Raw genomic sequence first — 27,027 nt, forward strand, 5'->3', positions numbered from 1 at the left:
AACTCCATACATATCAAGGCATCATACTCTTTAAGTTACTATCAACATCAAAGACTAAATAATAGACCATCAAGTGTAATATCCGCTAATAGATCATCAAAATACAGTATGTCACCATATCTGATCTAGCCAATGACTGACACCACAAATCATACATGGTATAAACACATGGTATAAACAACTAACCAAGTACTAATAAATATATATGATAATAATTTACAAACATACCTCCTATAGCTTGGAGATATCCTGTCACTGCCTGGTCCCCAAACTCGAAAGTCACATCGAGGACTCAAATTACAAAAAGAAAAACTGAAACACCAAATCAAATTACTAAAGGAAAAAAAATGATACACCGACATTGTATTACAAGGAAAAGCTGAAATACTGTCATAGGCATTGAAAAATTCAAAACACAAAAAACAAATTGCAAAATCTAAAACATAGAAATAAGCTTCACAACTTGGCTCTGATACCACTAAATTTGTCACGCCCCCAGAGGAGTCCCTGCCAGAAGAAATTTCGGCAGCATCTCCCCTGTATGGGTGACGAATTTAGTGGTCTCAGAGGCAAGTTGCGAAGCCTATTTCTATGTTTCAGATTTTGCAATTTGTTTTTCATGTTTTGAATTTTTCGATGCCTATGTTGGTGGAGCATAAGGTCCATAAAGGTAGCTGGAGCATTTGTCACGCTAAAGGGCATGGCTACGAACTCATTATGTCCGTATCTGGTCCTGAAAGCCGTCTTGGGTATATCACTTTCTTTAACTCTAACCTGGTGATATCCTGACCGGAGGTCTATTTTAGATAACACTGCTGCTCCCTTTAGCTGATCAAACAGGTCATCTATTCTGGGAAGAGGATACCTGTTCTTAATCGTGACCTGGTTTAATGCTCGGTAATCTATACACAGGCGCATGCTCCCGTCCTTCTTCTTCACGAACAATACAGGTGCTCCCTATGGTGAGTGACTAGGACGTATGAAGCCCTTGTCAAGCAGCTCCTGTAGTTGCCCCTGAAGTTCCTTCAGTTCTGCTGGAGCCATACGGTAGGGTGCTTAGGAGATGGGATTTGTACCAGGGATAAGTTCTATCTCAAATTCAATCTCCTTGTCTGGTGCTAGGCCTGGTAGCTCCTCAGGGAAGACTGCTGGGTAGTCACATACAACTCGGACCTCCTCTAGCTTTCGGTCCTTGTTCTGGCTGGTATTGACTACATGTGCTAAGAATCCCGTACATCCTGAATCAAGTAGTTTCTGTGCCTTCAGAGCTGAGAGAACCTTCTTGGCTTTTCTCTTTGGTTCTCCGATGTACCCAAACTGCACTCCTGCTTCAGGTTGGAATAAAACTCTCTGTTTACGGCACTCTATGGAGGTGCCGTACTTCATCAGAAAGTCCATTCCCAAGATGACGTCGTAGTCGGCCATATCTAGAACTATCAGATCACCAAAAAGTTCTCGGTCCGCTATAACGACTGGCACTGCTCAAAGCCAGTTCGTAGATGCCATAATTTCTCCCGAAGGTAGCGTCGTCAAAAACTAACCAGTAAATACCTCTGGGGTTACTGCTAATTTGTTGGCAAATGCCCTGCATATATAAGAATGGGTTGCCCCAGTATCGAATAAGATAGTTACACTTTGCCGTAAAATACTAATCTGACCTGTAACAACTGTTGAGGCGTTCGCTACGTCCTCTCTGGTGAGTGAGTAGATCCTCACATTCGTCATGGCTGAGGGGGCTTCTAGTCTTCCTTGACTGATGTGTGGTCCATCTATTGCAGCCTGCATCTGATGTAACTGGGCTGGTTTGTCTCCGTACTGTATCGGCTGTGGTGGAGGAAGACTGGTCTTGTTTGGGCATTGCTTAGCCATATGCCCTTCTTGGCCACATTCGAAACACCCTCGAGTGCCCTTGCGACAAACTCCTGGATGAAATTTTCCACAAGTGGAACACTTGGGATAGCTGGGCTGTTTACTAGCTGGTCCTCCTTTTGGGTAACTCCTTGGTTTGCGTTTGTTGCTGGAGTTCCCTTTCCAATTAGAGCCGTGGGAGCTTTGGCCCTGGTGTTTCTGAGCACCTGAGCCTCCTGGGCCTTTGGACTCTGAGAAGGCTTGCTTCTGCTGCTTGATGCTGTTCTGGTAATGCTCGGTGGTCAGAGCACTGCTCACTAGTTCTTCTGTAGTTTGCGGCCTACGGACACCGCTGGCCACAATCATTGCTATTTCCGGCCTTAACATCTTGAGCATCAACCGGACTCGTTCTCTTTCAGTGCTGACTAGTTCTGGGCATAGACGAGCTAGTCTGTTGAATTTCCTCACGGCCTCCTCAACTGAAAGGTTGCCCTGACGAAATTCAGTGAACTCGTCATAGTGGCGGTTTGTGACCCGCATGTGGAAAAACTCCTCGAAGAATTCCCTTTCGAAGTCGGCCCATGTCATCTGATTTACTGGGCGCTTCACTTTAATTTTCTCCCATCACATACGTGCGTCTCCTGTCAGGCAAAATGAGGCGTATTTCACCTTTTCAAACTCTGGCCAGTCCAGAAGCTCCATCGTACTCTCTAGTGTTTTGAACCAGGCTTGAGCATCCCATGGTTCACTGGTGCCTGAGAAATTCTCTGGCTTGATCTTCTGCCACTGGATCAGATAGACTTCCCTCTGTGCCCCTGCTGCTGGGGCCACTGGTGCTGCAGGTTGGACTAGTGGAACCTCTATCACTACTGGGGTTGCTAAATTAGGTTCTGGAGTGACAGTAGGAGTGTTCTGCTGGTTAGCCCTTAAAGTGGCTATCTCCTGTTGTTGTTCAGCTAGTTGCTTCTGTAGCTGAGCCACTACCTCTGCAAGGTCTGGAGGAGGCACTGAGTTGCCTACCTCATGCTGGGGCTCAGTTGCTGGTGTCTTTCTAGTTGGGCGTCCTTGTACCATTTTCTAAAGAAATAGAGGACATACATAACTAATAGGATCATATTGCATAACTATTGTTATCATGTTAGGAACTATCATACATATATAAGCATGCTTTAGTTATCTAGGAACATGAAGACAAACAAAACATAAATAAAGTGAGAGATGTTCTTACTTGGAAGCTGCAGGTTCAATGTTGATGTGTGTGTGAGGAAGTATGGAACTTGCTCTGATACCACTCTGTAACGACCCGCCTTCTACTAACTAGGCTGTAAGGCCGGGGTTACATTTACTTGCTAACTTACTCCCTGACCATCACTAAAGTCTAGGTGCGGAAAGCTGCACTAATTAAAACTTTGCTAATTGCTACCAAAATATGGAACTAATACTCAAATCACTATTTTTTATCATCATTCATATGCTAAGGGATATAATCTAGGATGTACCTGTCATACCTAACATCCCTTATGGTCGAGGAACCAAACTACAAGGTTTCTTGGTCGAAACCCAGCTTCCCAATCGATTGAGCTTATCACTCAAACGATTGAAAGCTATTAGATCGATCCACTGATCGATTCAGCTTGCTACTGTGCACGGAGGTTCCGTCTGGATCGATCGGCTGATCGATCCAGTGATCGATTCCAGAGTTCTCTGTTCGCTACAGAACGCTACTGGATCGATCGGTTGATCGATCCAGGAGCTTACTGTTCGCGGAACAAGCTTCCCAATCGATCAGCTGATCGATTGAGGAGCCTCCAATCGATCGTCTGATTGATTGGGGTTTCTGATTTCGTATCAGAAGTCTGATTTCAGCACTGCCCCATGTACAATTCTAATGCATAAGTTCTAAAATGGCTGGAAAACATCCTAATATAAAATGACTAGTATTTTGAGCATGGCATAGTGCATAGTTCACTAGTTCATGGCATTTAAACATACTAAAGTGCGGAATAATAAAAATGCTAAAGAGTTCTAATGCTTAAAACAAACTCGCTGGATCCCTAAGATCTTTAGTCCAAGTTCCTGTCCACACACATCTTTGTAGCATTGTCCTCCAGCCTCCGCTAATCCATCTTTCCTTTACCTTTATCTGCAGTATAAGGAAAAGAAGTATCTGTAAGCTTGGGAGCTTAGTAAGAAACCATCTACCTCACAAAACATGCATACGATGCAATTTATGCTTTTAAAACATGCTATTTAAAATATATACTGAACATGTTAGAGCATGGCATGGTATACTATCATACAAAGCATAGAAATCAAAAGTTGATCATGGCAATATCTTCTAGTATCAACAAGATAGAACTAAGCTGATACAATAGCTAACTAAACTAATGCTAAGCTAGTACAATTCTGAACTGAAAATCACATAACTAATTTGTGAAGCTTGGTAAAACTATTTATCATAAATAGATGAAAATACTAATCATGCTGTTGATGGGTCCGGCAATTATACTTGCTATGCGCATCCCTAACTAGACCTGGGGTAGCAAATCCCGAATCTAGTAGGGTTTACTAGGTTATCTAAACCTAGGGACGACTATGGGAGCTCAGCCTAAGGACATCTAGTCCAGTACAGTGCCACTGATAAAAGTAAAATACTGGATCATAAGCTAATTAATTTATCTTGCTTTTTACTAGGTTATCTGAACCTAGAGCTAGGTTATCTGAACCTAGAGGCGACTATGGGAGCCCACCCATGGACCGTAGTCCCATATAAGCTGAAGCAAGACTAAATATTCTATTTTAAATGCTTCTACTGCATTTACAGATCTATTAAAATGCCTACTGTAGCATTTTACTGAGCTAAACATTTTATCAAACACTTGGTGTGCACTAGAACACACCCTACGTACTGAAAATCTGCATACGATTAAACTAATGCATCAAAACATACGAGTAACTACTTATACTGCTGGTGAGGGGTTTCTTACATCCTGCGTTAGTTTTCCTTACGATCTGATCGCTAGGTTTTCCGGAAAGACGATCTTCTCGACGATTCTCCTACGTCTACATGTTCTTCTCGCGGAGGGGAGCATCCTCGTACCGGAGTTGGCGTCGGAAAGTGCTACTATAGCCCTTGGGACGGAACCCTAGCCCCTTTGGCTTGGTGCGCCGAGATAAGAAGAGAAGGGAGAGGGGGCGGCGTGTAAGGGTTTGAGGAGAGAAAGTTGCGTTAAAACAATTCCCCACTTAATAATTTTCCTATTTATATTAAGTGGTTTATTCGGCCAACTTAAATATAAATATAATGGTTTCCCTCTTCTTTCATCACACGCCTTCTGGGGCCTCCTGGTTACTAGAGTTGTCTATAAGACATAGGGTCTCATAGGTCTCGGGTTCAATTCCCGCTCAAGCTATTTTACGTTTCTATTTATTTTTGCTACTTTGGCTACTCTATAAATTCCATAAAAATATCCTAAAATTATAGAAAAATAATGGAATATTTCTAAAAGTCTTTTGAGAATTTTCGGGCATTACATTTATGATGCTTAATAGTTGACTCAAGTTAGCTTAATCCAGTGTAGTTGTGATTCTTTGTGGATGGGTTGATCGATTGATAATGAAGTAACTGAGTTTTAGATTGATTATGCTTCTAGTATACTCTAATTGGAGGTTAAATGGTTAGGGTTTCTTAATCTATTTAGTTATGAAATTAGAGCTTCATTTATACGTTGATTTCTCTAGTTGAATTAATTCACCAAGATTTTATCTACGAAGAAGTATTGGATTATCAAATGGAATGGAAACATAGTTACCTAATCGAATTAGGATTGAGTTTTGGGGGTTAGCTAGTTGTTGTATATGTGATTAGCTAAACCATATATCGTATTATTTGCAGGACATTGATTCGAGATAAGTGTATCGACTTGAGATTTTTTACCATGATCGACATATAAAGGCAAGTGCTTCTCGCTTTATCTCTTTAGTACATTGATCTTAGTGCATGAGCTAAATATTCAGATAGTTACTGTGTTTATCCTGACTCTACTCATATTTTTATTGTGCTTGATGCTTATCCACTCGATCTTTGAGCTACTCGTTTCTATATCTATACAGTATCTCTTGTCAACTATGATAATTAGCAGATACTAGATACCGTGCTTACTAGCTTGAATGTTGTTTATTTACACACCTTACTAAGCATGCTGGCTTCATATAGCATACCTGATTTCTGTTTATATATATATAACGACTGCTACATTTTACGCATCACGCCATTGCATGCATGGCGACGACCATTTCTCCCTTGTGGTTGAGAGGGTCGTTGGTCAGGGCCACACGCTTGGCCACTCATGGGTAGTGGTAGCTGGAGCATGCCGCTTGTCCTATCATGCTCCCACTCGCTTACTCATGGGTAGTGATAGCTGGAGTTGCAAGCAGCAGGGATCCCCGTCGCAAACGTAGCAAGTTAGCTACTATGCAACTGTCCCCTCGGTCAACCGAGAGTAGTGGTAGATGGAGTGGTGTATAGTCTTCCACTGACCTGACCTCTCGACTATACAGGGGTCATGGTGCAGAGGGGTGGGGGGGAGTGACCATCCGTGCGTACGCTGTTATTATTATACTCGCTAATGTTGTTGCTTACTTATGCTGATATGCTTACATAGGTTTAGATATATACCTATGGTATGTGTTTAGGCACTGGCTTACTTATTGTTAATATGTATATACCTCACATGTTACCCATGTAGTTATGAGCAGAACTGTAGCAGGTCTTTGCTACTCCTGACTTTCTTTTACTAGCCTAGGATATGATTTCAATTATGGACACATATTATGATATCACTGTAGTATCTGCTATTTTCCTTACAAGACTGTATACCTTGTATCTCTAGTTCTTTATTATGTTCATGCACTATCTGTCTATTACCCGCTGAGTCCCACCACTCCCTACCCCATAAACTGGTTTATTTCGCCAAGTAGTAGATAAAGGGTTTATGGAGTCGCCTAAAGGTCATGCCCGCCAGTCCTATGTCACATCAAGCTTCTCCTACCGTTAGTGCTTCCATTCGCATTATTGGTTTTGCACTTGTTCTTGTATTTCTGTATTCTTTTATATGGAGTTTTGTTTTGTGAAATCTTGCATTTGGTTTGGTGATGATGTGTCCAGCCGAGCCGGCTCGCAGTTACTTGTTTTGTTCGTTTCATGTTCGTTATTTTGTGAATTCCGCTGTGTTATATATATATATATATATATATATATATATATATATATATGCCACTACTATCTCTCCTCTTCGGAGCGACACTATACGAGAGAATTTGGCGATGAGACTGAAGGGACCCGGATGAAACTTTTTAAGAGGCACGCGATGTTATATTCGGACAGCGAGTACGTTTTGCGTGCCCGTGGAATGTATTTTGGAACAAGGCGAAAATATACGGGGAGGTAGGAGGAGGAAGGTCGGACGTGGGGGCGGTGTTGCATGTCACGTCCGGATCCCGGATGAAAATTTACAGTGATTTTTTACTTCTAGGCCCTTTTAGAAGTATTGCATGCATTATATTTGACTACTATCTCTCCAAAATATTGCATGCATTATATTTCCCACTCGCTCGCCACTCACTCCCTCTCTCTCCTACAATCACTGCATGAAATAAAAATCTCTCATTAAAAATCCCGCTGACTTACACAATCTCTCGTCCAATCATTGCATGTATTAAAATTCTCGGTCGCTCACTCACCCTCTTTATTCTCCAATCATTACATGCATTAAAATTCCCGCTCACTCCACTACAACAAAAATCCTCATAGACATCGGTTTTCCACCGGTGTTTATTTCATTTTCGACCGATGTCTATGAAGCCGATGTTTAAAGTCTATCATTTTAGACATCGGGTTAAAACTGGTGTAGTATCACTTAACGACACCGGTCTTCGAATCGGTTATTAACCGGTGTAGTATCACTTAACGACACTGTTTCATCAACAGTGTAAAACCGATGTAATATTGTATGTTAATAACACCAGTTTTGGCAGCGGTAAATGACCGATGTAATATTAGTTAATAACACCAGTTTTGCAGCGGTGGAAAACCAATGTAATATGTATATTTTTTAACAGCACAAATTTGATTTCCGAAACAATGAAAAACCGACAATAATAAAAAAATACACAAATATTCACAAATTATACAAATATTCTTCATTCAACAATATCCATAAAATACACAAATATTCACAAATTATATAAATAATCTTCTTTCAACAGTATCCATAAAATACCCAAACATTCTTTTTACATCAAAAGCTAGCTAATAGATATCAAAATCAAGATAGAACATTCTTTTAACACATCAAGGTAGAACCGCACTTCAAATGTAATCTAGCATGCATTCAGCCCACTCGAACCACACTTCATCAATTTCAACTCTGGAGTACTTGAGATTTGTAAACTGTAAAAACACATAAATCCACCATATGTCAAATAACTAAAACAAATGTGTACATGTATCAAATAAAATAGAATACTGAGTTTTTAAAGGCTGCTGTGGAAGATAACGAATATAACATAGAATCTAAAACTTTCATATATGACACTTAGTATATGCTGCTTAGAATATAACATAGATAATTTGCTCCTTCTAATTCAAGTGTACAGATTGATAAGAACCGACAGCATCATACAACAACTTACTAGGCATGATAATGGTTGAACAAAGAAATATGACTACACAACAAATCCAGTGAAGGAAGCATAGAAGAACAAAGCTACCTCTGATGAAGAGATATACTATTTATTGTACTACCTCTGATGCCATCTTGGTATCCTGAATATCCTGCACTAAGCCCCCTATTTTCTGTGATTTCTGCTACCAACCACAGCAGCAAGGAATGTGGTAAGAAGGCAGCTGCCTCCTTAGTTCAGCACCCAAAACAGCAAGTTAGAGCTTCCTTTTGGGTCCATTCAATCCTCTAGTAAGTAGAAACTATTTTCCCTTTGGTTTATGATGGATTTGGAGTGTCTTGACCTAAGATATAATCCTCTTGTAGCCCTCTATATTAAAGGCCAGCATACATGGAAAATTCAGCATGTTCTTCTGAAGTCATAACAGGGTAGGTAAACTTTACTTGTAGTTTTTATTCATTTGCTTCATGTAGGAGTAGATTCTAGTAAATTCCCACACATTTAATGTTTAATGATCGGCTAGGGATAAGATTAGGGATCAACATGATCATTTCCTCACTATGATTCAGTGTGTTTCTTTTTTGTGATTTCTATATAAATTCCATAAAATCATGGTTTAGTAAGTAATGAAGTCCTGTTGGGAGAAATTATTTATATGAATATGTAATCAATGTCATATTATTGATAACTTGATGAATGGAGAACAAAATAAAAGTTGAAAATTAAATACAAGAAAATTTTCCCTATAGTCATGTGGTAGAGGTCGAGCTTGTAGCCTAAATAATGTAGTTAGGGGTCTCTATCTGATTAATGAAAAACATGAATATAGGTAAAAACAAAAGAGGTGAGTAAAATAATGAAGAGGGGTTAAATCATAAAAACAAAGAGTTCCCTATTCTTGAGGTACCCACAGGCATATTGACACTCACTCTTACTTCTAGTTGAACTTGAAATTCATTGGTATAGCTAAATATGGTAATGGGTACCTTTAGGTTTGATTACCCATTTATCTTAATAGGTTAGGTTAAATTCGAATATCAATGTGTTAGATATTTAGAGGAAGTTGAGCAGGTTCAAAAAATGTAATCAATACTTTAATCCTAAGGTTACCATTTAAGATAGCTTATCCAACCACTCTACTCACTGCAGCTCCTAATCTCTAATTCCTTTCTTCTTAGGCAATCATTTAGTCTCCAACTAGTATCTGGTTTGTAACAAAAGCATAGCATCCGGTTTGTATCAAAAAAATTATAGCAAGCACCAGGAGAAAAGCATAGAAATTATCAAAATCACCAGGGGAAAAGCATCTGGTTGTTCACAAAAAAATCATTGTAACATAGAAACACATCAAGCACCAGGGGAAAAGCATAGCAGCAGCAAGATCTCAAAAGCTAAGAGACGTTCATAATCAATCAAAATCAATGAGTTTGTATCAATTATGATACTGAAATAGTGTTGGAAAATGCAACAAATTATCTTTAGGGCTTATATGCAAAATGGAAAATATTGTATTATTACCATTGCTGGAAGTGAATCCTTGTGGTTAACTCCAAAATTTTCAATTATATCTTTTATATATCGCATGATATAAAAACCACATTGCTCCGCATCCGGTTGTTGAGGAGCCTATGTTAGAAAAGAAATATTGGAATAACTCCTTCAAGGATAGTGAAACAGTTGCTAATCAAAAGGGCATACCTTGACAACTACCCATGTTGGTTGTTTTTTTCCTTTCCTTCCAGCCTCCGCATTATACATTTTCAAGGCCCTTCATGCATATAACCCGTGGGAATTGTATTGCCACATCAAAATACTTACATGTTTCAACAAAGGTAAGAAAAGAAGTCAAAAAACTTACATGTTGACAACATATTTCCAATCTTGATCACAAATGCGGTGACTAAGAGGATCCAACAAAAAAATAATCTCCTTCTCAACATTGATGATAGTCAAAATCCAGTGAAAACTACACAAAGAAATATAATTAGTGTATATATGCATCTTGCAAATTCTCAAAATATGCAAGTGAGAGTGATATATAATGTTATTCTTACTCACCCAACGTTGCATGGCACAACAACCAATTGACCAGATGAGGTACCAATTAGCCTACTGCTTAAGTAACAAGCCCTTTTATTCAATTGTTCTTGGCTGAAATCTCTATTCTAATTTCTTGATGGTACATATTCCACAGGCACTGGATCCACCAATCTGAAATCCTGCAGCAATATCTTTTCCTGCATCTTTCTATATAGATGCCTACAATTGGAAAATATCCCAAAAAAATGATGAAATCTAAATTAATGAAACACATAAATAAAGTCCAATTCAATTGAAAGCTTACCACATATACACAACTATGCAAGTGTCTGTGATTGACTTCAATTCACAAAAGGGAAATATGTCATCGCAATTAACATGGGTTGTGCGCTCTATGCCAAATACATCAGGAACTAATTCCAAAATCACATTCTCTGTTTCATCAAGACGCTGAAAATAACTATATAAGATGTGTAAGGGTCTTGGCACATTGGACGATTGTAACTTAGACTTCTCTTGTCTGTTGTCAACTTGTTTCTTCCTGGTCTTCTACATATGTAGATGCAACCATATATATATTAGATATGTGACATACTTTAAATGTACACAAAATTTAGACAACACTTTATCACATTTACCTCATCCCGCATGCTGATTAAGTGCACAGGCCAAGCCACATGGCCACCTACAGCATCCCCAATACTCTGACATGCAGACGGGATTGCAACAGGCAGTGGTGCTGATTGATCAATTGCTTTATCAATGGCAATCCTCATGCAATTCACGGGTAATGGAACATCATCAATAAAGTTGCCAGGTCCATTAACAGAGACAATTGTCCCATATGCAACAGTCTTGTCATTAGGCTGCAATAACAACATCATTGCTTTTCCCTATAAGACAAACAATTCATGAATCTTCAACATATAGTGCTTTACAAGCCTCATTAGATACTAACGATGGGATAATAATATCAACGTGAAATATATATTTAACCTGTAAAGTCGAATCCTTCTCAAAAAATTTCACATCATCATCATCATGTTCTTCTAGGCCTTCATTTGAGAGGCACCTATGACGTTCAACTTCAGGTTTTATATCGAGGAGGCATTGTGGTTTAACTGAGTAGCTACCCTTCTCCTCACTCTCAAATTCTCGACCAGATAGTTTCAACACCATTGCTTCCAATTTTTCTATTCTTTCACCTTGGTCAGAAAGCATAGATTTTGCCTCCTTAAACTCTTTCTGTTGCCTTTCATAGGAAGCCTTATCAATTTGCACCTTCCCTCTAGCAACCTTGAAGAAGGATGATGGAGTGACATTTGCTCCTATGCCTCTCACACGTCCACCATGTTCGTTAGAATTCAAGGCCTTCGTGAGAATATCTTCAAATGGTTTGGTAAAGGGCATCTTACCATCCTTCTTTTGGACAATATAATCATCCTGTCATGCATCCAAATACAATAACTTTAAATATATACATATATCATATATGTACAAAATAAGCAATTTATGTATACTTTTGCTTACAATCTTATTCACTGTTTGCTTCAACTCATCGCCAACAAATTCCCCAGCTTTGTTGAGCCGCCCTCTCTTCCAGAGGATGGCTCTGTTTATCTCATCGTCATCACATAAAACACTGGACTGTAAGCAAAAAACCACATGAAGTCAACGTACTCAACACCAACTACGACAACCATAAGTAGGAATTTAATGTTAACTAAATACTTACTATTTCTTCAGACAAACCCGCATATCCTTTTCGAGAAAGACGATGAGGGTATAAGTTTGCCTTGCTTCTTTGACTTTGTAGTTCACTTTTCCTCTACATAGTGATAGATGAATTATAACCACATATATCAACTAGAATTTAAAAAGACCACCTTAAACAACTTACTATAAAGTCTTCAGACATCCGATTAATCACAAAACTACTCCAATCTTCACGTGAAATGCAATGCCCTTGAGGTACCTTATTGAGAAGCTTCGGATTATTTCTATTTGATTGGATGTATGTCCTGGTGATGTGAGTTTTATACTGACGCCACTTGGTGTTTGCAGAGATCAAACACCCATTCCTCCATTTTGGGTCCAGTTGGTATGTCAACTACACAAACAAACAGTAGTTGAAAAAATAAAATAGAAATAAAAAAAAAGTGTAATGATTTCATAGATTTTCGAACTTCAATCACAGCCTGATCCACAAGTAGTCATCAATTTCAGATCTTGGGAAAGAGGAAATCGTAGTTACCGGCAGCCAAATTCTCAAAAGATGTAATTAACTGGAAGACAATCATCAATCAACTTTACTTTAGAACCTGCAAAGACAAATCGACGAAAAAGTTATTCGTGTTTAATGTCTTTTTCTTCAGCGATTAATTGCTAAGGTAATTCAGATCGCAAAGAGAGATATTTTTTTGCCCCTTTTAATTTAGAATTTGCAAGTATAATCAGATGATGATCGGGGTCGCAAGCTTCTACAAGAAGGATGAAATTTTCTCCAGATCGAACATGAAAAAGAGGGAAATCGAAGCAGGGGAGGGGGCAAAATAGGCATTAGGAATCACCTTATTAGGGTTCATTTTGTCGTGTTGCTGTTATTGCGCCTCCACGGTCGGGGGGTGGTGGAGGAGTTCACGGGAGGCCGAGGGGGAGGGATCGAGGTCGGAGAGGGTGGCGCGTGGCCGTGGAAGTTCGCCCTGTGAAGGTGGCACTTGAAGGTACCGGCGTGCATAGTCGGAGCACACACGCACTTGGGGATCGCCGTCACAGCGCCGCAAGCAGAGGAGGAGTTGGTCGAAAAAGTCCGCCTTGCGCCCCGCGGCAACGACCCTTGTTGATGGTGGCTGTAGTGGTGGTGGTGGTGCTCCTCCTCCTTCAAATCGTCACCATTGGCGATGAAATTGGACGACCATCCCTCTATTTGATTCTTTCAAATCATCGCCATTAGCGATGAAATTGGATGCCATCTCTCTTTTAGATCCTAAAGTCGAAAATTACACACACAAACAACAAACAATAACAGTAGTTGGAAAAACTCCTGGAATCCAAAGAACGCCTCCTCTTCTCAACCAAAGGGAGGAGTTAGAGAAGATGCGGTGTGGTTGGACGGAGAAGCAAGGGCGTCGTGTCTTGATCCCTATCGGGAGAGGAAGGGGCGTCGATCTAGGAAGGGGGAAGAGGGAGATGAGGTTGAGAGAGATGGTCGGAGGTTTAGGTTTAGGTTTAGGAGAGAGATGGTCGCGCGGAGGAAGGGGCGCGATATAGATTTAGGTTTGGAGCGTGTTGCAAATTTTGGCAGTGAGAAAATTAAATTATTTTATTTTGGTTCATTAACACCGGGTTTTAAAAACCGCTGTTAAAATCGGTGTCTATTAACGAAAAAAGGGCGCTCATAGACATCGCCTAAAAAACTGATGTCTATGAGCGAAAATATGCGCTAATAGACACCGGTTTTTGGAAAAATCGGTGTAAAATACTCAAAGACATCAGTTTTTGCTTAAAACCGTTGTTGTTTCACTGATGTCTATGAGGGTTTTTGTTGTAGTGCTCACACATTCTCTCTCCCAATCATTGCATGTATTCAAATTACCGCTCACTCACACATTCTCTCTCCTAAATATTGCATGCATTAAATTTCCCACTCGCTCACAAATTCTCTATCCAAATTATTGCATGCATTATATTTCCCACTCACTCGCGCACTCACTCCATCTCTCTCCTACCATCACTGCACGAAATAAAAATCTCTCTTACTCACCCTCTCTCTCCTCCAATCATTGCACGCATTTAAATTCCCGCTCACTCACATACTCTGTCTCCCAATCATTGCATTACATGCATTAAATTTCCCACTTGCTCACTCACGCCCTCTCCCTGGCAATAGTTACATGCATAAAATATGCTGGTCACTCGTCCGACGTGTTCTGAAGTCAAAGGTGCGAGAAATGATTTTTGAAAGTTGGGTCGAACGTGTTTTTCCCCTGTTGGGCCCCCGGACGTCCCCCGTATGTGAATTTCCCTGATATGGCTCTTGTAGCCCTCCGTCTCCTATATGCGTCGGCGCAGACGAATATATGTTCCAAGTCCCGAGTTAAAAGTTAGGCTATTCAAAAGGAAAAAAAAAGAGAATATTTTAAGATTATAGCTACAGTTTTCCCACTCGGTTTTAATAATTTGTTATTTTTTAATTGTTTTTCTTTATATATATATAAAATAGTGATTTTAATAATAATATAATATTGTTACTGCGTGTTGTACTCTCTCTCCCCGTCGATAGAGAGAGAGAGAGAGATAGAGAGAGAGGAGGGGGCGAGAGAGGAGAGGTTGTAGAGATAATAATAAAATAATAGATATAATATGAATAATAATAATAGGTAAATGGTAGCAACAAGAATTTAATATTGGTAAGGCACGTCATACTCTCTCTATCCTGCCTCCGTTGACATTCTCTCTCCTCAGGGAGAGAGAAAGAGGAGGGAGAGAAGGTAAAACTAAAATAATAATAATAATAATAATAATAATAATAATAATAATAATAATAAATCCCGTGAGAGAGGGAGGGGGAATGAGATGGAGGGGATAGAGTGAATATAATAATAAAATAAAATGGATAACAATAAGGTAAAAATATTATTATTGTAAAAATAATAACAATATTTAAAAAATTATGGGGTCCGTGTGAGTGGGAAGGAGAGAGAGATTATAATAATAATTTCACACCTAATCAAACTCTCTCTCTCTCTCTCTAAATCATTGCCTCATTTAATTACCCAAACTCCTATGCACCCTCTCTCTCAATCATTGGCCGCATTAATTTCCCACTCACGCACATCTCTCCCGATCATTATTTCATTTAATTTCCCGCTCTTCCATCCTCTCTTCCAATCACTCTATCTCCCATCCTCCCTCCCCCCTCTCTCTCTCTCCCAAGCATGGACCGTATTAATGCCACTACTATCTCTCGTCTTCGGAACCGCACTAGACGAGAGAATTTGGCGATGACACTGAAGGGACCAGGATGAAACTTTTTAAGAGGCACGCAATGGTATATTCGGACAGCGAGTTTGTTTTGTGTGCCCGTGGAAAGTATTACGGAACAAGGTGAAAATATACGGGGAGGTAAGATAAGGAAGGTCGGACGTGGGGGTTGTTTTGCATGTCACGTCCGGATTTCGGATGAAAATTTAAAGTGATTTTTACTTCTAGGCCCTTTTGGGAGGACCAAACGACATGTTTTGACCTTAAAGTTTTGCTAGGTCAGGAGGCTTTAAGGGTCCCATGACGAAATATAAGTGTCTAAATTCCGTACATTTTAACATATCATATGACTTATTCTAACTTCAATTTTAATATGTTATTAAAATAATAGATATATAAAAATAATAATAAGGATATTTATAATAATTTAATATTGTGAATGCAGGTGGTTCTCTCTATCCCCATCGAGAGAGAGAGAGAGAGAGAGAGAGAGAGAGAGAGAGAGGTGAGGAGAGGTTATAGAGATAATAATAAAATAATAGATTTAATTTTAATAATAATAATAATAAGTAGATGATAGTAACAATAATTTAATAATGTTAAGGGACGTCGTACTCTCTCTCTCTTGCCTCACATTCTCTCTCCTCGGGGGGAGAGAAAGTGGATAGAGAGAAGGTAATAATAATAATAATAATAAATCCCGTGAGAGAGAGAGGGGGAACGAGACAGAGGGGATAGAGAGAATATAACAATAAAATAATATGGATAACAATAAGGTAAATATTATTATTGTTAAAATAATAAAAATATTTTAAAAAAATATGGTGTCAGTGTGAGTGGGAAGGAGAGAGAGAGAGGAGACAGAGATGATAATAATAATTTCCCACCTAATCACTCTCTGTCTCTCTCAATTATTGCCACATTTAATTACCCAAACTCCTAGGCATCCTCTTTCTGAATCATTGTCTGCATTAATTTCCAACTCACCCACATGTCTCCCAATCATTATCTCATTTAATTTCCAGCTCTCCCATCCTCTATCCCGATCACTCTCTCTCCCTTCCTCCCTCCCCCCTTCTCTCTCTCCTAATCATTATCCGAATTAATTTCTCACTAACACACATCTTTCCCAATCATTGTCTCAATTAATTTCCAGCTTGCCAGAAAAATAGGCAGGACGATAGATCGGCGGGTAGATGGATAGGCAAATATATAGGTAGGCAGATAGATAGGCGGATAGATAGGCAGGTAGGTAGATTGATAGGCAGGCAGGCAGGCAGGCAGTTAGATAGATAAGCATGCAGAGATAGGCAGGCAGATAGATAGGCAGGCAGGCAGATAGATAGGCAGGCAGGCAGAAAAATAAGCAGGCAGATAAATAGGCAGGTAGATAAACAGGCAGGCAGGCCGATAAATTGGCAGGGAGATAAACAGGCAGGCAGATAAATAGGCAGGCAGATAAATAAGCAGGTAGATAAATAGGCAGGCAGGCAGGCAGGCAGATAGATAGGCAGGCAGGTAGATAATTAGGCAGATAGATAGGCAGGTAGGCAAATAATTAGGCAGATAGATAGGCAGGCAGGAAGGTAGGTAGGTAGATAGACAGGCAGGCAGGCAGGTAGGCAGGTAGGTAGATAGACAAACATGCAGGCAGATAGACAGACAGGCCGGCAAATAGGCAGGCAGGTAGATAGGCAGGCAGGTTGGCCGCTCACAATTTTTTGTCTCAATTATTAGCAATGATTATCAATGATTAGTTTCCGCTCAAACTTATCTCTCTTGAAACAATCATTGGCAATAATGATTTCCCGCTCAAACTTCTCTCTCTTGAAACAATCATTAGCAATGAGTGGTTACCACTCACACTTATCCACTCACACCTCTCTCTCAATAATTAATTTGCAATGATTGGTTTCCGCTCACACCTCTCTCTTTCTCTCTCTATATCTCTCTCTCACTCTAAATAAGTAAATGGCAATGATTGGTTCCCGCTCACAACTCTCTCTTTCTCTCTCTCTATCTCTCTCTCTTTCACTCTCAATAAATAATTGGTAATGATTGGTTCCTGCTCACACCTCTCTCTTTATTTCTCTCTCTCTCTCTCACTCCCAATAATTAATTGGTAATGATTGGTTTCCGCTCACACCTCTATCTTTCTCTCTCTCTATCACTCTCCATAATTAATTGGCAATGGTTTGTTCCCGCTCAATATCTCTCTCTCCCTCTCACCGTCAATAATTAATTGGCAATGATTGGTTCCCGCCCACACCTCTCTCTCTCTCTCACTCTCAATAATTAATTGACAATGATTGGTTCCTGCTCACACCTCTTTCTCTCTCTCACTCTCTCTCACTAACTCACTCACTCTCAATAATTAATTGGCGATTAGTTCCCGCTCACACCTCTATCTTTATATCTCTCTCTCTCATTCTCAATAAGTAATTGACAATGATTGGTTCCCGCTCACACCTCTCTCTTTATCTCTCTCTCTTTCACTCTCAATAAGTAATTGACAATGATTGGGGTCCACGCATACCTCTCTCATTCTCTCTCTCTCTCACACACTCACTCTCAATAATTAATTGGCAATGATTGGTTCCCGCTCACACTTATCTCTTTCTCTCTATCTCTCTCTCTCACACCCTCCCTCAATAATTAATTGGCAATGATTGGTTCTGCTCAAAACTCTCTTTCTCTCTCTGAGTCTAAATAATTAATTGACAATGATTGGTTCCAACTCACACGTCTCTCTTTATCTCTCTCTCCGTCACTCTCAATAATTAATTGACAGTGATTGGTTTCCACTCACACCTCTCTCTCTCTCTCTATCACTGACTCTCAAGAATTTATTGGCAGTGATTAGTTCCCGCTCACACCTCTCTTTTAATCTCTCTCTATCCCAATCTCAATAATTAATTGACAATGATTGGGGCCCGCTCACACCTCTCTCTCGCTCTCTCTCACTCACTCACTCTCAATAATTAATTGGCAATGATTGGTTCTCGCTCACACCTCTCTCTTTCTCTCTCTCTCTCTCACTCTCAATAAATAATTTGAAATGATTGGTGCCCGCTCACACCTCTCTCTTTCTCTCTCTCTCTCTCTCTCAATAAATAATTTGAAATGATTGGTGCCCGCTCACACCTCTCTCTCTATCTCTCTCTCACTCTCAATAATTAATTGGCAATGATTGATTCACACTCACACATATCTCTTTCTATCTCTCTCTCTCTCTCACTCTCAATAATTAATTGTTAATGATTGCTTCAAAGAATTTTCAGGTAACCCAGTCTCTAACTGGCTCAATTAAGTTCCCGATCTCCTCCTCATCTCTCTCAATGATTGTTGAAATGAATTAAGTTCCCGCTCACCTAGTCTCCTCAAATTAACACATGAATTAAAATTCACGATCGCTCAGTCACCCCGTCTCTCCTCGCATTAAAGGTGTTCAAGGCCACTCATCCCATATGTCTATCCTCCAAGCATTGCATGCATGTAATGTCTTGCTCGCTCACAAACTCTGTAACGACCCAATTTTCCCTATTTCGAGTTTTAAAAGTCCATAAAAATATTTGAAAATACTTTTAAAATATTCTAGAGATTTTTAGGAATTTTTAGAGTATTTTTACATAATATTTGGAGGTCGTTTAGTATGTTTACAAAAAGAAAGGAGTTTTGACCAAAAATGTTGAAGGTGAGACTCGAACCCAAGACCTCCGGCCGAACCTGACCCAACCGGATACAGCCAACCAACTGGGCTGCGCACGTTTTGTTAACCAAATATGAAGAGATAGATATTTAAAGTATAGTTATAATGGAAAACCCTAGATTTAAAAGAAGGCTTAAGTTTCTCCCGAACCAAAAAAAAATCCCGAAACCTCTCCTTCTCCTCCTCGCGTGTGCCGTTTCTTCTTGGGCGAAACCGAAGAAACCCTAGTTTCTTCTCCAGCGGTCGGCAGAGGGTTGTCTTCGAGAATCCTTCACATTCTCGTGACCTCCTCGACGTGGAGAGCACGTAGACGCGAAGGAGGTGCTGTGATTTTGAGTCTCGCCGAACCCTAGCAGCCCTTTCCTTCGGCTGTAAGTTCAAGAAAGCATGGTGAGTTGCTTCTCACCTGCAGTAGGAGTAGTTCCGCGAGTCTTGATTTGCGAATGAACTCTGATTTGGTATTTCCGTGCCTTCCTGTTGTTCGGCTGGTTTCCTTTTTGGTTCTTGCGATTTTGGTGTTGCTGTTGTGGGTTTCAAAGAAGGATCAAGAAATGGTTTAGTTTAATTGAGCATCTAGATTGAATTAAATAACAAGAAATAGTTACATATATATATGTAGTTATATATATAGTTCTGTATCTTAGGGAAATGAATCTGCAAATGTTTAGATGCCATCTTGTAGCTTCAATCTCAGATTGAGATGCGGACACACTTCAAAATAGGTTGTGATTAACTTAAATGAATTTTAAGTTCATGTTTAACTTCGACTTGGGTTTTATAAGCCTATAGCAAGTTAGATCAGTTTTAGATCTTTTATTTATTTAGTAAGCAGTTTTAGATTAGTGCCAAATCCGGATCAGATTTAGATCAGCGTTAATTCTGAGCATGAACAACATTAATTCAAGTGTGCAGTTCGGATACCTTTTGTATCTCCATAAGCAAGAAACAACCACAAATTTCATATTAGTTTTAGATCTTTTGCAGATTTAATATGAGCAGTTTCTGGTGGTAGTAGTAGAGATTTATTAAGAGCAGCTAAGTCTTTGGTTCTATTGTTATATAAGTGTTGATCGGATTATGTAGCCTTGGGAATTTTAGTTTTGTTGTTTAGGCAGTGAACATGAAAGGAGACGGATTTGTTTATCACAGTTTTAGATTTTGTTCTTTCTTTCTCCTCGCTGCAATGAAAAAGAACAGCTAGTTGGAATAGCTATGTATAGCATTTTGTTTCCCTTAGATTGCTTTCTTGCCATGGAACTATAGACAGCTCCCACTAGTAGGCATGTGCATGAGCAGATTCATTCAAGTGAGCATTTATATTCACTAGTAGGTATCATCTTATTGTTGAGTAATTTGGATTTAGGTTTGTGCCATGCAATGGGTGTGGATAACTCTAATTTGGGAGTTCTGTTGGATTTTTAATGGCTTGGTTTCATTGCTTTAGTTTTGTACAACATTAGGATGAATAGAAAGGTAAAAGAAGTAAGTGTTTCTTATTTTCTGTTTCTGTTGCTGGACATCAGATCTGTTTTAGAAGGGAATCACGATTCCTGCTGGGTTTCAGGAATTTGGAAGGATAGTAAGGTTGTTAAGAGTTTAATAGGAGTCTTTCTTTTAATCGCTAGAGAAATTATAGATTTCACTTGCTATTGGTATTGCTGGATTTAATTTAGTTGCCTTTCCTATTAGCAAGTGCAGAACCAGCAGTTTTCCTGGCCAAAACAGGGCACGAACAGCTATATATAAAGTGTATTTTGTGACATGATTAGTAAGATTAGATGTGCTTTCTTTTCCTTTGTTTTACAGCATGTATAGGAAGCTCAAAGTTGCATTCTTTTGCTCTATTTTACAGCATGTTTAGAAAGACCAAGTTAGCTTTCTTTTGCTCTATTTTACAGCATGTTTAGAAAGTCCAAGTTAGCTTTCTTTTGCTCTATTTTACAGCATGTTTAGAAAGTCCAAGTTGCTTTCTTTTGCTCTATTTTATAGCATGATTAGTAAGTTCAAAGTTGCTTTCTTTTGCTCTATTTTATAGCATGATTAGTAAGTTCAAAGTTGCTTTCTTTTGCTCTATTTTATAGCATGATTAGTAAGTTCAAAGTTGTTTTCATTTTCTATTTTAAGAAGCATGAACAGCCATGTATTCCAGTGGAAAAATAAGAATCCTATTAAATACTTTTAGAAGTATTAACAAGTAAAAGAAAGAAAAAGGAAAAGAAAGAAAAGGCCAAGACCTTGAGTAAATCCCAAAGTCAAGATTTTAGGGATTTTAGCACACAAGGTGCTTATTAATATGCCAAGGCATTTAAAGAAGAAGTGAATAAGATAATAAGTATTTTACTTTTAAAGGGCATGTACCGGACACAAGGTCCAAGGGATGGGCTCCAAGTTGCCCCTAGGCACAAGGCCTAGAAGTATCTTAGTAGTTTCGGGATTAGCTACCTCGATTCTTATTAAGAATGCGCGCTAAGTGGTACAATGCCGGGCCCAAAAGAAGTTTATTATTATTTTGAAGTATTAAAGTATAAGTTTTGAAACAAATGAAACAAGCTTCAAACATGTTTAGAATTAGAAAGTTTAGTTTCTTGTTGTTTGAAGCATTCAGTAGTAGTTTTATTTGTTTCTTGCTATTAGATTATTCAGCATGTTTAGTTTTATTTGCTTTCAGCATGCTGTTATAGTTTTATTCTTATGAGCATGTTTAGCTTTACATGTTTAGCTTTACATGTTTATCTTTACATGTTTAGTAGTTTTACATGTTTAGTAGTTTTACATATTCAGTAGTTTTACATGTTTAGTATCTTTACATGTTTAGCTTTACATGTTTATCTTTACATGTTTAGTAGTTTTACATGTTTAGTAGTTTTACATATTCAGTAGTTTTACATGTTTAGTATCTTTACATGTTTAGCTTTACATGTTTATCTTTACATGTTTAGTAGTTTTACATGTTTAGTATCTTTACATGTTTAGTAGTTTTACATGTTTAGTATGCTTCTTTTATTAGTTTATGAGCATGATAAACTATACATGTTTAGTATTTCAGTTAGCATGATTTCCTTTGCTATAGATGAGCATGAGTAGTTTTATATGTTAGCATTCAGATTTAGCATGTTCTTATTTATATACATGCATATCGAGTTTTTGTGAGTAGATAGCGCTCACTAAGCTTTATGCTTATAGACTGCATTTCCTCCTACTGCAGATAAAGGGAAAGAAAAGATACAGTGAAGGAAGGCGACAAGGAGATGCAAGAGGAGTGTGTGATGTGTGGACTATGGAGGTCCTTGGGACTTAGCTAAAGAACTCATTTAGTTTAAGAATTTGTTTAGTTTAATTTCTTATTAAGTTGATAAGAAAATTATGTAGTAAGAAGTTATGTTTTCGGTTTTTCATTATCTGCATGATTTGAATTATTAAACTGCGTGGTTGTGGTTAGTTTTCATTTCTTATTAAACTGCGTGGTTGATTGAAATATATTTCCAGCCGCCTGTGGCTGAGTATATTATGCTTGTATTATGGAAAATGGTCACCGGTACAGGGGAGATTCTGCCGAAATTTTTCGGTAGGGTTTTCCATGTGATTTTTAATAAACCGGTTAAGTAGAGTTAGTAGATAAGTAACGGTCACTCTTAGAGAGTAGTAGTAGTAGTAGTAAGAAGGGTGGTCGTTACAAACTCTGTCTAAATGATTGCATGAATTAAATTGAGTGCTTACTCACCCCTATCTCCTCAAATCGAATCAATGGATGCAATAAATTTTCCACTCATTCACTCTATCGCTCTCTCTTCCAATTATTGCATGGGTTAAAAATCATGGTCGCTTACCCACTAACCCTTTCAATCTTAAAATTATTGCACGCAATAAATTTCGTTTGACCCACAAAGTCTCTCTCCTAATCATATATCGAATGAATTTCTCCGAATCATTGCATGAAATAACTTTCATGCTCACTGAACCCTCTCTCCTGTAATCTTTGAATATAATAAAATTGTCGCTAAGTCACACCCCACATCTTCCAAATTATTTTATTCATTAAAATACATGATCACTGACCATATCTCTCTTACAAAAAATGCATCCAATAAATCTTCCGCTAGGATTGGGTTCTCCCAATGACATGTTGCATATACTGTGCCGCTTAGTTACTCCCTATGGCTCCCAATTAGAGTAGTGCGTCCAATAAATAATTAAATTTTAAAAAAATATATTTCCATGGAATTATGGTTATATGGGCCGAAGTAAGCAGTAAGCAGCAGTAGGCAGATAGATAAGCAGTAAGCAGCAAGTTGTAGTAGGCAGAATGCAGTAGGTAGATAGGTAGGTAGATTGGCAGGAAGATAGATAGATAGATAGATAGATAGATAGATAGATAGATAGATAGGGAGATAGATAGGCAGACAGATAGATAGGCAAGCAGATAGATATGTAGGCAGGTAGGCAGATAGATAGGTAGGCAGGCAAGAAGGTAGGCAGATAGATAGGCAGGCAGGTAAGCAGAAAGATAGGCATGAAGGCAGACAGATAGATAGGCAAGCAGACAGATAGATAGTCATAAAGGCAGACAGATAGATAGGCATGAAGGCAGGCAGATAGATAGGCATGCAGGTAGGCAGAAAGATAGGCATGAAGGCAGACAGATAGATAGGCATGAAGGCAGGCAGGTAGGCAGATAGGTAGTAAGGCAGGAAGATAGATAGGCGGGCAGATAGATTGGCAAATAGATAGGTAGGTAGATAGATAGGCGGATAGATAGGCAGGCAGGGAGGCAGGCAGGCAGGGAGGCAGGTAGGCAGGCAGGCAGGTAGGCAGGAAAGTAGGCAAGCAGACAAATAGATAGATAGATGGACAGGAAGGTAGGCAGGCAGATATATAGATAGATAGGCAGGCAGGCAGGCAGGTAGATAGATAGGCAGGCAGGCAATTAGAGAGATAAGCATGCAGATAGATAGGCAAGCAGATAGATAGGGGCAAGCAGATAGATAGGCAGGCAGGCAGGCAGATAGATAGATAGATTGGCAAGCAGGAAGATAGATAGGCAGGCATGCAGATAAATAGGCAGGCTGACAGATTAATAGGCATGCAGGCAGGTAGAAAAATAGGCAGGCAGATAGGCAGATAAATAGGCAGACAGGCAGATAAATAGGCAGGCAGACAGGCAGATAAATAGGTAGGCAGGTAGATTGGCAGGCAAGTATGCTGGCAAGTAGATAGATAGGCAGATAGATAGATAGATAGAGGCAGGCAGGTAGATAGATAGGCAAGCAGGAAGATAGACAGGCAGGCAGGCAGACAGATAAAGAGGCAGAAAGTAAGCAGCAGCAAGCGGTGGGAAGTAGATCAGTAAGCATTAGGCGTAGGCGAGTCGCAAGTAGCAGCATATAGTAGGTAGTAGGCAGCAAGTATCAGCAGACAGTAGCTGGTAGGTAGACAGGAAGGCGGTATGCAGGCAAGTAGATAGATAGGCGGCAGGCAGGCAGATAGATAGATAGATAGATAGATAGATAGATAGATAGATAGAGACAGGCAGATAGATAGGCAGGCAGGTAGATAGATAGGCAAGCAGGAAGATAGATAGGCAGCGGGCAAACAGATAAATAGGCAAAGTAAGCAGCAGCAAGCGGTGGAAATAGCAGTCAGTAAGCATTAGGCGGTAGGCGTAGTCAGCAAGTAGCAGCACACTGATGGCAGTAGGCAGCAAGTAGCAGCAGACAGTAGCCAGCACAAGCGGTGGGCAATAGTAGGTAGTACGAAGTAGTAGGCAAGGCAGTAGTATGCGTTAGGTAGTAGGGAGTAGGAAGTAAGCAGTAAGCAACATTAAGCAGCAGTGGCGGTGCAATCAATGACAAAGATTGTTTGCATCATACATACACTTCTCTCTCTATCATTGGCAATGATAGTTTCCTGCTAATACACTCTCTCTTTCTCTCTCTCAATCATTGTCCATGATTAAGCTCTCACTATATATCTCAATCATTGGCAATCATTGGCAATGAATCTTTCCAGCTCACATCTCTCTATATATCTTTCTCCCACTCTCTCTCAATCATTGGCAATGATTGTTTCCCGCTCACACCTCTCTCTCACACTTCTCTCACACTCTATGTCAATTAGTGGTAATGATTACTTAAAATAATTTCCCGCTCACCTAGTCTCTCACTATCTCTTCAATTCTATCATCCTCCTCTATCTCAAAGATTGTTCAAATGATTACATGCAATAATTTATCTTTCATCACTTACCTTGTTTCTCATCAATTATTTTCCCGCTCATCTTCTCATTTTCCCAATGATTCTTCAAGCGGTCAAGATACGAAATTAATTTCCTGCTCACTATAACACTCTTTCTCTTTAACTTCCGATCATTGCCAATCAATCATTAGGTGGTCCAATAAATAATTTCAACTAATTTACATCTCTAAATTTTCTCATTAATTTAATCATGAGATGAATTTTTGTAGTCGGCCAGACCAGAGACCCAGAGGGTGTTTACTCTGCTTTGGACCGTGACCCTCCCCCTTTGAGATTGAGAATTCCCCGGCATGGGTTTCATAGTCATTCTTCTCCTCTACGCGTTGGCGCAGGCGGATCTACGTTATGAGTTCAGGGTCAAAAGTTAGGCAAGTAGAAAGAAAATAAAAGAAAAGGAAAAAAAATATTTAATAATTTTTTTTTACTGTTTGTCTATGTTGGAACCCCAAGGTTGGTTTTGGTGTGACCAACAAGTTAAGTTAGGTCCTGTCTGTTTCTAACCTGATGTCTAAATGTGCAGGAGCTTAGGAGCACAGGTACTCGAGCGGAAGACGCAGCTAGCGAGAAGGACGACACGCGGTGCGTCCGAGGGATGAGGTGCTGCGGAAGAGTACACCGACGGACGAGAAGGAAGTGCGCGTGGTGGTTCCGAGGTACGAAAGCCGGAGCGGAAGATTGCTCGGGGAGCAAGAGACGCAGCTAGCGCGAAGGTCGGCACGGGGTGCGACCGAGGGACGAAGTCTGCGGATGAGTACGCTAGTGGACGAGAAGGGACACGCGGCAATTCCGAGGGACGAGAAGCCGGAGGGAAGCACGCTCGAGAAGACCGGAAGATGGGTTCGGGTGAGCCCTATTCCGGATGTCAGAGATCACCCAAGCAAGCGGATCCGGAGCGGAAGATCCGGACCGAGGCGGGACTGAACCGGAGAAGAGGTCCCAGATGAAAAAGTCAACTGGGTTGACTTTGGCTCCGGGGCGCCCGGAACCCTTCCGGGCGCGGAAAGTACTTTTGACGGATCGAGCTTTGACTCGATCCAACATTAGGGGATAAAGTTTTATCCCCCCCAGGGCGCCCGGAACCCTTCCAGGCGCCCCGACTAAGGCTATAAATATAGCCTTGGTCCAGAAGCTTTTCAACAATCACGATCATTCTATTTCCAAACACTTGTATGCTTTAGTTGTAGTTAAGCTTCTGTTTTCTGTGCCTAAACGCTGTAAGAGGCTTCTCCGCCTGAAGGAGTTTTTGAGCTTAATCTTCCTTGGATTAACAACCACATCGGTTGTAACCAAGTAAACATCTGGTGCCTCGTCTTTTCTTTTATGCTTTTATTTATCTGCTTAATTCATTTTACAAGTGTTAGCTTAATCGTTCGAGGAAGGGTTGTCTGTTTTAATTGACAGGTTATTTACCAACCCTTCTAGCCGGCCCAACGGTCCTACAAGTGGTATCAAAGCCGAGACGCCTCAGAAGGACTAACCGCCGTCTGAAGCAACAATGGCCGGAGCTAGCGA

This window comes from Zingiber officinale, chromosome 11A, assembly GCF_018446385.1.
Source record: "Zingiber officinale cultivar Zhangliang chromosome 11A, Zo_v1.1, whole genome shotgun sequence".
Taxonomy (NCBI): domain Eukaryota; kingdom Viridiplantae; phylum Streptophyta; class Magnoliopsida; order Zingiberales; family Zingiberaceae; genus Zingiber; species Zingiber officinale.